Genomic DNA, 16548 nt, shown 5'->3' with positions numbered 1-16548 from the left:
TAAATCATTAAATGACTCTGTACAAAAAGCTACAGTTCCTCTTAGGCAACACTTCTTTTTTTCTCCCCCTCCCCCCCATATTTCAGGCTGATGATGAATGAGACTGATTTACTTAGAACTGATTTCATGGCAAGAGAAGCACATACAGAGCAGGCAGCCACTGAGAAAGCTTTTTCACGCTACTACTGTGCCAAACTGCAAGGTGGCATTGGCGGATAGATAAATGTCCCCTGGGGACAAGCGTGCAAACTCATTTTAACTTGTGACCCAAGCCAGATTTGAATTCGAGCTGGCACCCGAATACACCAAGCTGGGAAAGCTCCTCATATGCAATTCTGCCCCACTCCCCTCAGAGCAGCTAATTTCACTCACATCAGTGAGGTCTTCTAAGCTTCAGTTGTGCCTGCAAATAACTCCTAACTGCTCTAAAGCCTTCAGATGCATAAGTTGTATCTCCAGCCTTTTCACATGACATTTTCTTCACATTCTGTCATATAACAGTCACCAGTATAAGGAAATGGTTGAATAAGCATTTCACTATGAGAAGTGAATGGGAGATTAAGTAGCCTGTTGTGTTTTAACTCCAGCCAACAACTAAGCACCACGCAGCCACTCACTCACTTACCCCCCACCCAGTGGGATGGGGGAGAGAATTGAAAAAAGTAACACTTGTGGGCTGAGATAAGAACAGTTTAATAGAACAGAAAGCAAGAAAGTAATAATGATAATAATTACAATAATAATACAATTACAATACTAATACAATTACAATACTAATAAAAGGATTGGAATATACAAAACAAGTGATGCACAATGCAATTGCTCACCACTCACCAAACAATGCCCAGTTAGTTCCTGAGCAGCAATCCCCTCCCCCAGCCCCACTCCTCCCAGTTTATATACTGGACATGACATCACATGGTATGGAATACCCCTATGGCCAGTTTGGGTCAGCTGCCCTGGCTGTGTCCCCTCCCAACTTCTTGTGCCCCTCCAGCCTTCTTGCTGGCTGGGCATGAGAAGCTGGAAAATCCTTGACTTAGTCTAAACACTACTTGGCAACAGCTGAAACCATCAGTGTGTTATCAACATTCTTCTCATACTGAATCCAAAACATAACACTATACCAGCTATTAGGAAGAAAATTAACTCTATCCCAGCCGAAAACAGGACGTAGCCAAATTGGGAAAAGAAAATGAACTGAGCCATCAACATTCATACATAACTTCCTGAGTAAGAATTACAACATCACCAGTCTGGTCTACTACTCCTTGTCTTAACTCTCAGTTACCAGGTAATGGTTATGTTAAGAGTTCTCTCCTCAGAGTAGCGATTATCTGTTAATGTCTTCATGAAATAGACCTTGAACATCCCTGCACAGACTCAACACATAATTAGCAAGGAGTATACTAATATGCTGGCTCTAACATAAACATTTAGGAACTATCCAAGGAGTTTTAGAGACATTTCAGTGCAATACCTTCACCATCACTAGACATACTAGCTTCCCTTAAGGCAATTCTACATATTTAAAACATTTTGGGCTAGGTCACATGTTTTTGATTGGGGTTGACAAAGACAGAAAGTCTTAATCTGCTCACAGAAAGTAGTGGAACTGTTAAAGTGTTTTAAATAAGCAAATAAAATAATTTCTTTGCAACTGTCTGCTCCTCCTCTTTTCTTATGGGAGTGAAGACAGACATAAACCTACAGGAAGAGATAGTAACAAAGAATACACATACAAACACAGCTGTGTTTATTCATGATTTTGTTCATTTTTAAACACAATTTAAATTTTATGCATTATGTATTTTTAAGGAGGCATTGTCCCTACAGATAGCAAAATCTGCAATCCCAAGCAGCTCAGCACAGCTGCACATAGTTCAAGCCAGTACACGTTTCAGATAAAGCTCTTTTTACACAATGCAACCCCCATTAAGCAAACTCACTAGAGAACATCCCTTAAAGCAATTCATTATGCATTAGGTGGTATATTCAACAAAAATAAAGCAGGTTTTATTATTTAACATCTACTTAGAGTTTAAAAATGCATGCTCGATGTTCAGACAGTTTAAATGGCACTCAAGTTTCATACACTATGTCAGATGCAGTACTTTTGCTAACTCTCAATGCCAAAACACAAAAGCAATGTTGTTTGGCTCTGGTCTGTGTTTAGCAGAACCTTGAGAGTTTTAAGGGAGTCGATAACAGCTGATAAACTTATTCTCTAGCTCAGTAAAGTACATTTAAAAAACTGGAAGTAACGTGGCATATTTAATTTTCACAGGTTATTTATCTCACCAATGTGACCTAAGTTTTTCAACAAGTGATAGAAAACTACATTGTGCTTCCTTCATGAATTTGATTTCATTTTATTGTTTTCTGTTCATTGTTGCTTCTTTAAATTGATGGTGATAAGCAGATCGATCATCTTATGTGAGACCTTCGCAGTTTGAATAATCCAGTATACAGTACAAAATATGATTTGCTGACAAAGTAATTCACTGATCAGTAACAGGGATAAAAATCTACAGCTTCAGTGGAAGGGTCATCAGAATTGAATAAATTTTAGATTAGTAACTTGAAACATTACATGCATATAGAATAAACTGTGCAAATTCTGTCAGAAATCTCATTACACAAGTACAGATGTTGTCAGGGTATCATCTGCTGAATGATGAATTCATTCTCAACTGAAAGAGGAGCTGACTCGGCATATCAATCACTCCTGCAATCCTTGCTCTACAATAGTGTGAATGTTTTTTTACGGATGCATGACATCTATAATTTTCACCGTTTGCAGCAGTTAATGTCGTTCTTCTAGCTTTTAACTTTTATTGCCTCCAAGATATTCAATCCCAAAGTTTGCCAGCTTCCAATTTGTACAGTTGAAGTCACATATTGAGTCTAAATTGCTGGCCATTTAAAGGGTCTTTCTTTAATATCTTTGTAGGACCTATGTTGTGTCTTATGTTTTCAAAACATATTCTGCTGTCATAAAAATGTGCATCTAATGTTAACTTCGAGCTGCATTTCCAATGGCATTGATATTTTTCATCTTCTTAAAGTCATGACTAAGAATAGAAACCTGAGGATTTTTTACTGTGCGATTATTTTTATCAATATAATATTTCACAAGTCTGAAATAAAAATATCTTTTTTACTGTACCCATTTGCAACCAGACATTTCTGTACAGAGTATCGTTTGAACTAATCTACATAAGAGGCCAATTGTTCTATGACTGTACAGAGAGGCCTCTTCTTCCAGGGAACCAGTTTATAATAGATGTTAACGCTTCCTATATTTTGATGGGAAACAGAAGGAAAGTTGAGTTGGAAAAATAGGCTGAATTAAAATATAGTTAAATTTACCAAACAACTTTAAAGTTTAAAATCCCAGTGAAGCTAGCCAGCATTGCATAGTATGGTATACTGGATGAAATAAATTGATAAAAAGGAACTATGTTTCTTTGATCTCTAGAGGAAGCAACCGAGATCAAATAAGACCATGAATAATACTACTGAATAAACTAGTTTAATTCTTCAGAAGAGGATCTTTTACATCATGTCCTGGTTTCAGCTGGGATAGAGTTAACTGTCTTCCTAGTAGCTGGTACAGTGCTATGTTTTGAGTTCAGTATGTGAAGAATGTTGATAACACTGATGTTTTCAGTTGTTGCTCAGTAGTGTTTAGACTAAAGTCAAGGATTTTTCAGCTTCTCATGCCCAGCCAGCGAGAAAGCTGGAGGGGCACAAGAAGTTGGCACAGGACACAGCCAGGGCACCTGACCCAAAGTGGCCAACGGGGTATTCCATACCATGTGACATCACATCTAGTATAGGAACGGGGAAGTGGGGGCAGGGAACCGCCGCTCGGGGACTGGCTGGGTGTCGGTCGGCGGGTGGTGAGCAATTGCACTGCACATCATTTGTACATTCCAATCCTTTCATTATTGCTGTTGTCATTTTATTAGTGTTATCATTATTAGTTTCTTCTTTTCTGTTCCATTAAACCGTTCTTATCTCAACCCACGGGTTTTGCTTCTTTTCCCGATTTTCTGCCCCATCCCACTGGGTGGGGGGGAGTGAGTGAGCGGCTGCGTGGTGTTTAGTTGCTGGCTGGGGTTAAACCACAACACATCAGAAGTCCATCTCCTTTAGACTTCATCCAGTATATGGTGGGGAAAGAGCAGAAGGTAGGACTGGTGCATGCAGGAAGAATTTAAAATACGTATTGTCTATATTTGCACAGGTCTTAGCTTATCAAGCACTACTTTATGTCGAGGAAACTCTTCAAAAGAAAAATGCATGCAATACATAGAAAATATCAGTTACTTATATGAGAATGGCATTTATAGTTATAATACTCAATACTACTCAGCCCAATTTATTAAGCTTATCTTCAGCTCCACTGTAATATACAAATCTTGAAAAGAAAACTCAAAATCTTCTGAGTTGATGCTTCACTTAGAAGCTTAGGAAGGAAAGGACAGAAACAAAGAAACCAAAGAAAAAACATTCAGAGAATGACAACAGAACCCCCCCCCCAGAGTTCAGTTTCCATTTCTTTTTTTGCACGCTATCTATAGAATACCACCTTGTATAGCTTCACTGTACCTAAAGCTTCCTCTTTTGCCACACACTCCACCAGCTCCACTCCCGCCCCCACTTGCTTTGACGACATTGCCCTTGTTGAGATGAAAACCACAAGAATTTAAATAACAGAAACGCAAGATCTCTGAACTAGAGCTGGTTGTTAAATTCAAAGTACTATTGCTAAAACTTGATCTCCATGACGTTTGTCCTATTATCATGCTATATGCTTCAAAAACCTGATGCAGTGCAGCAGAAATCATTTTAAGGTTATTTATACACAGTATAAAGCACTGAACGGCTGTGAGAGTTAGCAGATTTCCACATAGAATCAGAGTGAATGTGACAGCTCTCTGTTATAAGTTCAAATCTCCTAGAGGCTAAATTAAAGGTTTTTCTGTAACAAAGAATAAACCAGAGTGAATACTTTGGCTGTCATTGAGCTTAATATTAGGCTATGGAAAAGCTGAGCAAGACCTGGGACAGGAAGATTTTGTGAGGCTTTTATTTATCTAGTAAACAGCAGGTTTTGGATTTTACATATATTTTTCACACCAATTCCAGGCTTAGAATTTGAACTTAGCTTTCAGTGAGCTTTGAGAAAATTACAGCATGGAGCCTGAATTTGAGACATTACTGAGAAATGTACTTATGTATTTTTTAGTTTTGTTTTGGAGGTTGTTTCGGGAAGTAAAAAGAATTGAATAGCTTCTGATTGTGTTGTCCATTCTTCCAAAACACAATTTACATTGATGAAATTTCTCACATGTATAAATGCAAGAGGTTTCCTACAGCGCTCACCTGTGTGTGCATCATTGGGGAAGGAAGAAGGGACAGTTTTTGCATTTGCAAAGGAGTTGCTTTTTTCCTGCATCTCTCCACCTCACTTCCTTCGGGAAGAGCCAAGAGAGAATGTTGTTAAGACCAATGTTGTCGTTATTTCTCTTGAAGTCACTTAATGGTTATTTTTAGCCAAATCAGCTCCCCGACTCTCAGTGTAGTCACATGAATGCTCAAACTGATGCCCTGAGCATGGAGACATGACTGCAGCTGAAGTAGCTAACATGAGCAAGCCCTGGCACTTGGTGCCCAAAGAGGTTCAGACCAAGACAACTGGACAAGGCTTTAAGCCTAATTTGAAGTTGGCCCTGCTTTTGGCCAAGCACTGAACTGAATGAGCTCTAAAGGTATCTTCCAGCCTCAATTATTCTATTCCAGTTGCCACAGAGCAGTGCCCTCTGACTCAAGCAGACTCCCACGCTTCCTCGCCTGGGCAGACTCAAGGCATTTCCACCTCTAATGCCTTTTCCCTTCTCCTTTTCACCTACTCGTTTCACCACACGGGCAGCATCGTTACACACCCCTACTCAAACACCCTATAAGACAGCCAGCAAGGCAGGCATCTGCTTTTGAACAATTACTGAATAAGGTATCAGGGAGCACATGAAGCTAAGGAAATACTCTGAATATCTGTTAGCAGCTGAAATGTTCTAGAAACATGAAGGACAACAAAGAATGTTTAAAACAGAACTTCCATTTCTGGCTACTAGAAGTGGGTTCAAGGAGGAAAGGAAGACAGCCACAGGACACTATTTTTGCAAGCAACTAGTTTGGAAATAGCTCAAGCACACTTTTAAATAGGTAGTATGAAAAACAAATGAAGGCAGGAGGAGTCTCCAACTAAAGACTGAAAAGATAAACGTGATTTTTAAAGATAATCCAGAAGGGATCAGATAAAAAATGAAGCGTGGGACAAAATGTTAAAGAACTAGACCCCAAATTACTCTTTAAGGAAATAATAAATTTCCCAGTCAAATATCACTCAACTAGAGATGTGAAGCTTACGAGGTACAGAGCAACCTACTGCACTACAAACATGACAAAAAAAACACAAAATGGGGGTTGGCGGGGGGGGGGGGGGGGGCGGGGAGAGAGAGAGAGAAAGAAGCAGAAGGACTTCCAGGGGTTAACACTGGAGTCAAAACAGGAGAAAAAGTTGCACAGAACATTAAATTGTGTGGCAGACTCACAAACCAAGAATGCCCATCGTTTAAAACAATAAAAAGGACCCCATGATTTCACAAGCAACTGCAAACATTAGCAGAGTATAAACAGCATGAGCAGGGCTGGAAACAGCATTATTAACACATTGGAAGGAATGAACAACATTGCAGTAAAAAGTGAATGGGTTATCAATTTTAAAGAAAGCAGAATGTTAATTTCAAATTGGACACAGATGAACAATCTGGCGTTATCAGGACACAGTAATTGTTGCTCTTGAGGGAAAAGCTCCAGGAAAACAGATGAAACTCAAATGTTGTAATAAAGATTTTATTCCCAACTGAAGAAGTTTATGAAGTAAATGAACAGGAAACTAAGGCAAGGGAAAGGGTACAATCCATATACAGTATTACCAAAGGGGGAAAAAAAAAGTCTCAATAGAGTAAAAGATGCATCATGGTCTGTGTTTCAGCACTGGGAAGCCCATAAGAGGGGCATCAAGCCAAAACAGCTATGGGAAGAGTTTGAGGATGTTCAGGGAACATCCTGAGAGAGGACCCATGAGAGCCCATCTACTTCATGCTCCTCAGGCACAGAGAGCAGGTGAGGCTTTTTTTGTGTGTGGGACTCACCAGCTGAACTTGGACATCTGAAACAAAACAGAGAAGAGCACTGCCTACTGGCTTCTGAACCTTTTAACAATTCCCTACTTGATTCAGCACTGCCTGATTTGGCCCACATATATTTGATTTGTTTTTACTTCATCAGGATTCTACTCATGATAGAAACAGGGCTTACAGGGATGCCCAAATACAAAAGCTGTACACCAACCTTTAACTACTCCATTTATCACACAATGCCATTTTGCAGTCAATGTTTTTTAAACAAACAAAATGCAAAAATCCCATTATAAGATTCCACCCAACCACAAGTAATGACAGGTACTTAACCACTACTTGGAAGTGAAGTACATACATCCATAGGAGTAGTACTATTTCTGTGCATTACTCTAATGGAAATTTCTTTAATGTCTGTATTTTTAAAAATAGTTAACAGGAATTTTATTTAAAAATAAACTTTATTCTGCTCTCAAAAGTTTTATTTAACAATTTTGGATGTGTTCAGAATGCCAGTACCACCTGAAAAGGACACAGTGAGGGGATAATTGACCTTGTCAGCTAGAAGCAGTCTTTTCTTTTCCTTGGAACATTTAACTCATAGATGCAGTCAATTACCTTTAGGTAATGCCTGCTTCAAGGGTTTTATTGCTCTGTTCCTTTGAAATGAAATAGATTTACTAGCCTAAGTTAGATCTGATTTGCCTGAAGTTCCAATGGCATTTTAGCAATATTAAAATTCTCTCTGATTCTAGTATTAGGCTTTAAAATAAAGCCACCAACATCTGTGTTTCAAAACAATCAAATATTTACGAATGTTGCAAGCATTTTTTTCCATAACCCTGAATTCATTAGTATGTATATTAAAGTTGATTTATAGGTTCAACGGCTAATTTTTACTTGACACAAGTGTACTGGACAACTTTTAATCTAAAACTGTGTCTATCCCTTATAATTGGTTGGGAGACTCTGTGGGTCTTTGGATTAAGCCAGAAATCCTGGTAGAGTAAAAACAGGGCACAGCAGTATGCCATGGTTTACTACTCTGTCACCAATACAGTCTCTGCCCAGGAATCTTAGAGACTTTGTGTTCAGTGCTGAGAAATCCCAGCTGACAAGAAGTCAATAGAACAACTGAAAGGAAAAAGGTTGGAATGTAAAGCCCATGGCTTACACATGGGCCTCTTGTCTAGTCCTTGTTCAGCACAGTTAAAAATCTCAGATTCCTTTCTCTCCCAAACAAGCTTCTAAATTAGTCACACAGCAGAAGGCAGACACAGATTCATGAGGCAAAAATGGTCTGACCTTAGATGAGAGTACTTTCCCCCCCTCCTTATTTCAACGCATATATAGTTAACCATTTTTCGTCTTTTTTTTTTTTAGAAATATTTATTAATCTACACAGAGACTAGCAGAAACAGTCTTGACTGTACAGAAGAGACAGTCAGACTAGCAATTGAATTAAGAAGGTACTGAATTTAATTGCTTATTTTCCAGATATACACAACTCATGTTAATGTAAGATCCCATTTTCATTGCAGCTAAAAAGCAAAGCAAAAAGAGAAAAAGATTCACAAGAAGCAAGGGAAACTGTCTACACCACTTGCAGAGAATCAGTGTATGGAATTTCAAGCAGTCCAATATTTTGTTCATTAACTCCTAATAAGATAGTTCTGTAAAGAGGAATGAGCACTGTTGGATTATGTATCCTACTGCAAGTCCCCAGACACTTCCTATATTGTGTTTAGTTTCAGAGAAGCAATAGGATTTAATTCTACAGTAATTACCTCCCAATTTTCCTCCACAGCAGAAGTGTATTACATTTCCTACTAAACTGAAAATGGATGCTATCAAGTAGCTGCTGTCTTACAGCTTACTGATAAAAGAGCAAAGGGAAAATATTTTAAGAATTTGCACTCATCTTTGAAGGTGCCAAGTCCAAGAGCAACTGTTAGATAGGAAAAGCAGGATTAAGAACAGAGTGTTTGGGCCTTTGTAGTATCAGTACTAATTTTTTTCAGTATTCACTGGACAGAATACAATATGTATCTGCATCAATTTCCTTTACCTGTAAAAGAAATTTAGATATATAGACATCGTAAAAAAAAAAAAAAAAATCAGTCACTCATATTGCCCTGGAAGTTTGAACATTATTCTTTCAATTGGCTTCTTCAGCTTCTAACTGTAGTGTACTCAGCTGAAATCTATACCAAATTTCTAGTTATGCCATTTTTAAAAAAATGCATTCAAAGTTTTTCCCAACAATAGAGTTTGAGTATTGGTGGTGATTAAAGATATATTGTTGTCAAACTTTAAAGCTTGACCAAACCCACCTTTTTTCAACATGGGATTAGAATAACAGATCTCCTGTCTGCTGTCTATCCAACAGCAATTTCCTTTTTGACTCTGGTCAAACAAGTGAACTTTCTGCTCTAGTTCTGTTGTCTACAGAATGGAATAAAACTTCCAAGGGGATATGGGAGAAGCTGATGGAAAAATGATAAGCACTCAAATGATTCAGTGAAAACACTGCTTAAAAAGTGCAATCTTGAAAAATAAGAGACCAGAAACCAGAGTTTTGTTTTGTAAAGAAAATGGCCATATTTTTCTTAATACTGTCATAGAAGATTTTGACCAGTATTAGCCAGTTACCAAGATTTTCTTATGTAAGTATCAGTTTTAGCAGCACTATTTTTGAAATGTTTTCTGAGATTCTTTGGAAGAACTCGGTAGACATTTTCCTGACCAACAGTGCCTTTTTACTGATTTAACTCCAAAAGGTCAGTGGTTACATCTGAAAATTTTAACCAATACTTTCACTACATTTTATCTTTGTACCTTTCATTTCAGTTTCCAGTGTCTTCACTGGTAAACACAACCATTTCTGGAGAACAGTGCAGTGAGACCAAAGTCATCTCTGGAGGCAGATCCACTTCATTCTTTGTGGATGCAGTGAGTGCACCATATGCCACTGTACAGAAGCCTCTGTGCAGGGCTTTGGAGACAGCTTCTGAGGACTGGAAAATCCAGCCACAGAAAGGGTATACCTAAGCGATCAGGGTGTTGAGATCTACAGGTGAGCTTTCTTAGACAGCATGTTTGAATCTTGAAGTGTGTGTGGTTTTGACACAATAATGGGCTAGTACATCTATCTGAGCAGCTTTTGGAACAGAATGGGATCTCACCCTACAGGCTCAGAGCACAGCTGAGCTAGGTCATGACTGCTCCCACCAATCCCAATAGATGTCTAAAGTTTTATCCATTAAACTTATGTACAAGTTGTACCAAAGAAAGTGACTTCTGCAACTAGCTGTGAAAGATACACTGCAGAACAGATAGAAAGGGAGGTTCAAGAAGTTCTTGCTCATCACTTCATTAAAGAATATCCTTAGAGAAGAACTGAAAGAAGTTATGGTCTTACAGACTCCATTCCCTCCAGGTGTCCTACACTGTTTACCACTTTTTTTCTTTTTCAGTATGGAGGATGAGCCCTTTGAGACCATACAAGTCAATTCCACCTGTAATGAAGCTTGGCCAGCAGTAACTTTCATTGTGGACATTAAAATGAATGCTAATTATTAGGCAATAGTTTTGTCAATAGTAATAATGTAAATAGTTTTCTAAAAAAACTGTATAAAGGGAAATACACAAAATATGAGACCATGAAATATAAAGAGAGAATTATAGTTTCCCATTTGCATTTATAGAAGATTGTTTTTTCCTCTTGTGCATATTTCAAAGTATTTTACAGAAAATAATTTTAAATTCTGCCCATGTGCTGCCCAGCTGAGGATTGAATACTGTTCCATCATTAAACATGAAGACACTGGGCTTTGCAAAGTCAGAAATGAAAGATTAGCAGGGACAGGAAGAGAGCTATTTTGCTGTCTTGCCAGGATACTGACATTACATATACACACTGAATTAACACATTCACATGCATAGCTTGTGTCTTTCTAAAAATATAATTAGACCCAAAATTTTCCAAATATTTTTATATTTGGAACAGACTGGCAATGTTTTGTATAAATCTTTCTTCAGGCCTGAAATAGAACCAGTAACTTGTGAACTACAAATAAGCTGAGAACAATTGTTTCAAGATTAGTTTGATTTTGCTCATCAACAATTAGAGAAAAGGCAGCTCTAAGTGTCAAACAGATGGATGCTACAGGGGTGGATATGGTATAGGACCTCCTCTGGGTTAGTCAGAGAAACGCAGCATCCTTTCTGTGTCCAAAATGTCCTTTTGGCTAAAAAGGTACTTTTTTTTTTTTTCCCCCTCCATCCAGAATTCCATTTTATACAAGAAGTACAGTTGAAGATCCTCATTTCACCATCGTAAGGAGGTAATCATGAACACTTGTCAAGAATTCACTCTGGCAACCAAGCCTCAGGTACAACCCAAGATTGCCCAAATTCTACTGTCTTCATCAAAAAGACACTCCTTAGTAGAAGCTGGCATCCTATTCTGTCACACAGCTTTTTTTTTTTTTTCATATTATGAATTATCAAATCTAAAACAAATGCATACAGCTTTCCAAATGACATAATTACTGAAGAACTGGTAGCATGACATGTCACCATGCTGTGCTTCCTTGCTCCGTTCCAACCCTTCCTCAGCAGGAAGCAGTATTTCAACACTAATCTTTGTTCTAGTTTCTCCTCCCACCCCTACCTGAATTTAAGAGAAAGAAAAAGTCTTGCAGGAACGACTGTCTCTCAGATACTTATTTTCATGAACCTTGCAACATTAGATACCCCTCTACATTCCTTAGCTCTCTAATTTTGTCCATTTTTGATAAATACTGAATCACTTAGCACCAATTGTACAAAATAGTGAGAATTAAGCACTGTTTAACAGGAGACATGCATTACATCAACTGCAACAGAAATGAGATGGGCAATGAAAGACTGTTGGTGATACAGCACATTGGGACCACTGCTATTTTGAGCACTGCTTACCTTTAAAGATGATCTAAACCTTGCAAAGAAACTGCCATTTTACCTGAGTTTAGCCTTCATATGTAATAAGTATATAGGAAAGACTGCAAATCATCACAGCTAAACACACAGCAAGGTACATTTTAGAGGTATGAATGACAGTTCAAATGTTATAGATCCCAAATGTTATAGATATTTGCCTTGCAATTTCTAAGTAGTAGTAGGACAACTTTGCAGAGCCTTAGAAGAACAATTGTCAATCAACCAAACCTCAAGAAAATAAGGCATGTCGTGGACAGCAGCCAGAGGTTATTATAAAAATGAAGTATGTTGGGAATTGTATTCATTTTCGTGTTGTCTTCATTCTCAGATGGAGCAACAATAAAAGGTGTAGAATATAATTCTAACCATAAATGATGAAGACAAAATGCTTTTAAGCTACAGAACTGAGTTTCGGGTTTATTCAAAACGCACCATAAGCTTCCCTCCCACAGAAGATATGATTCAGCCTTCCTCTCCTCTGTGCTTTCTCCATTGTATCTAAGCACGGTCCCCATGATTTAGCTAGTGATAACAACAACTTTGTTTTACTGAGGTATTCTTAAAATCTCTTGGGTCGATGCTGAAGCACATGAGTTAATGCAGGTTTGGCACTGTTAAAATGATCCTTTACTGCCATCTAGGGGACACATACTGGTGCGCAAATGGAGGAACAGAGGATTGTCTTCACAGTTACATATAGGAAAACTTTCTATATGAAATGGTTATCCCTATGCAGCAAACCAAAAATCAACTTAATTGAAGAGTAGCACAACTATCAAGAAACAAACCTAACTGAAGACTATAGCACTATATTATTAGAGACCAGATATGTAACAGTTTAATTCTGACATAACCCTAAAATGTTCTACAGTAAACTTTAGTTAAATGACCAACAGAAATACTGGGTTGACAATTTAAGCCCCGCTTTTATGACACACAGCCATGCCTTCTGAGCTACTCAGCTATATGAAAAGCTTTTTGATTTTCTTGGATACCTCAAGAGAGCAAGATCTATGCTGTTATAAACAGTGTGTAGCCATCAACAGCCAATACAGAGATAAAAAGAAAGGATTGAGATGTCTGTGGTCCCAGAAATGGAGAAAGTCAGAAAAAGCAAAGTTGCATCACACCTGATAATTTTGAAGTCTTCGCTCAGTGTCAGAACTTGCTTTTTGATACATCATTTACACGAATCACTAACTTTCTCAGAGCCTCATTCGGCTGTCTGCACGGTGGGCAGGGCAAAAACTTAGTATGTAACAACGTGCCCCAGGCACTGTGCAGACAGTACGCACCTTTCTATTGCTCTACCCTAAGGAGCAAAATATAGAAAAACTTAGTGTCAAAAGGTCATCAAGTTAATTTTAGAAAAAGTTAAAGGTTGTTCCGAGATGCAAGCTCCTATTGCTAGTGTTGGCATCGTGGTCACATTTTTCATATTTGCTCTCTTCGCTGTTGCCTTCCAGGCCTTTCACAGGGCAGACTCTACAAAAGGAAAGAACAAACTCAGCTAAATGCTAAGCATAGTCAAATGCACACATGAAAATCCAAACAAGTTTTTTCTTCCTCTTCCATTTGGATTTGTTTTGTTCTTACTTTGAAAGGGAACAGTCCACTAAAACAAACAAAACCCCAGGCTTCCCATGGCCAAAACGATGTGAAAGTCTCTTTAGGATCAAAGTTGGAGCTTCTCCCGAGATGAAAGGAACCAGGTGTCCAGCCAAGATGTTTTGTGAACTGGCAACAGTTGCACAAGATGCGGGACCCAATTCTGCCCCAGTGAAGGGACTGAAGAAGAAATGCTTTCCCTAATCACTACACTTAAAGTGACAGTGTTACACTACTTTGATACCTCTTCACCGAGGAACAAACACACACAAAAAAGACCCCCAAATTTAACAGAACAACTCTTCAATTAATTTTATTTTGATAAAAAAAATTTTGAGTAGCTCCACCCATGTCCTCTTCCCATTACTGTGTGCAGTGTTTTTAAATAGCTGGAAAGAATCACTGGCTTGGGGATACTGAAGCTCTTTACCCCCTAGGCAAGAAATTCCAAAAAATAAACAAATAAAAAGCCAGGTGCCAACCCATTTAGAGCAGTGCAATATAAATCTGTACAAGACACCTCAATTTCTTGAACTGGAACATAGTATATGCTTGCACACCACAAACAGAAGTTTGACACTAGACAAACACTGCTGCTAAAAAAAAAAAATTCTCTCTAGATACTATACTTATGGAATTTGTTACAGAAAAAGAAGGAAGGTCTCCTGCAAGATCAGGATAACAGCACACATTGGTGAATAGCAAGCCTTAAATTTGATGCAGAAGAACTTGCAGAGATTAATACTAGAAAGCTGGTAGTGCCCACAGGTATTGAAGGAAGCTGCAACGGATCCCAAGTGTTAGTACAGCCTGCCTGGCTAACTTCAGGAAATCTGTGCCCCTGTACCAGGAACTGTTGTCAAGGTTCTGTAGAACATCCAGCTAGGGGACTCTTAGATCCCCAGATAAGATGCCAGCCATGTCTTGGAAATGGAGAGTGCTCACGGCTAGAGGGTAAACATGAACACCAACAAACTGAGAGAAGGCACTTAAGATATGTAAAATAATTTTTTTTAAAAAAGGGAAGAAAACAGTGAAATGAGATTGGATTTAGCAAGACAGCTGTATGAGGAAAATGCAGCTTATTTAAGACCACCTTTTTTGTTTGTTTGTTTGTACAGTACCTCACATGCCTTTGTCAGCATCTTTAGACAAGCTGTTACAAGGCAACAATACCTCGGAGAGGGAGAGAAAAGAAAAAAGAAAAAAAAGGACAAGGGCTCGAATTACACACAGGATAGAAAGGTAGTAGGGCACCATCAAGAAATCAAGACAGCTTGTTTCCTAAGTCTGACCTCCAGTGGTGTGTACAGAGACTAAGATAAGGTACATCCTTAATGCAAACTGCCACAAACATACTTGTGAACAGTAAAAAAACCCTATGATACATATTCAGGACCTCTCAAACAGATTGTATATTGCACTTAATGAGGTAAATTATAAAGAAGTCGCATTCAGCCAAAAGGAGAACTTTTGTGCCTATGAAAGCTGACACGTTCCAGCTTTAGTTTTCTAAAAAACAAAGCAATGTTATGTCAGATTTGACTATCTGCAATGACATTTGTGTAGTCTTACAGAAGTTCTGAACCACCCAAAACTCCGTAATTCGTTGGCTTGTATCTACAAAGTTTTCTCTGCATTTAACATATGCTTATCTTTCCATTAACTTAAGAAACCAAAGCCAACAAGCACGTGAGATTTATGGGTTTGTTTTTTAAACGTGATAAAAAGTAAGGTTTCAGGAAGGGAACTTTATTCAGTGTTTCAGGAGGTGTATTCCTATGCAAGAGATGCACCATGTCTAGGTAACAGCATGTAAATACAGGCACATATTTATTTTGCTACTCTGGCCCTTCTGCTTAGAGAACATCTTCAAACCCCTTTGTTCTTTGGCAATATTTTTGGAATTCTGGGGTAAAAGGAAACTTATGTTACATTAAGAAGGTCAAAATTAAGACACTGAAAAAGTATCTATTGTTTAAAGCCTATCCTTATGAAATAGTGTTGGGATTCAACAGAAAAACAGGAATTCACCCCCCACCCCACTTTCACAACTCAACACAAATTACTGATCTGTCTGTAAATAATTGTCTAGAAGTCATGTTTTGTCCAAAAGCTTTTTTTTTTTTTTAACAAAAAACCAGAACACAAATGAAAGTACAGTTTCTTAAAAAATTACCTGAAGACCACAAGATCAAACAATTTTTCATCAGAGTTTTGTTCTACCCCAAAACCCTATTTTGGTGTCTGTTACAATATTGACATGGTGAAGTGACTACCAGTTTGACTGTAGAATTTCATTTTCAACACTGGAAAATATTCAAATTGCATGTTTTACAGGGGGCATTTCAGTTTATGAAGAGCAAATGAACTTTTCAAAAATTCAATATATGAAATTATAATAGAGAACACTTGAATATTTGCAAGCCACAGTAACTGTGAACATTAGGGTAAAGAAAGAAAACTGTTTCCTTCTCAACCACAAATGACCCACTTTAACATGCTAAATAGTACAAAAGGAAAAGCAACTTTTTATGATCACGAAACATATTTTTTTCCTTAGTAAATGGTTTTCACTTACCATATATTACTGAAGCAGATAAAAGTTAGCTGGACAAGAAAGACAGGAAGGATAGCACACTCACTACTCAATTAGCCAGCTTATTATTTTCTAGTACTTACTTATGAAATAAGGCTTTATTCAGTCTTAAAGTGATTAACAGGGAGGGAAACATTAAAATTATTA

The sequence above is a fragment of the Harpia harpyja genome, chromosome 1 (assembly GCF_026419915.1).
Source record: "Harpia harpyja isolate bHarHar1 chromosome 1, bHarHar1 primary haplotype, whole genome shotgun sequence".
Classification (NCBI taxonomy): domain Eukaryota; kingdom Metazoa; phylum Chordata; class Aves; order Accipitriformes; family Accipitridae; genus Harpia; species Harpia harpyja.
This window is presented reverse-complemented; position numbering follows the sequence as displayed.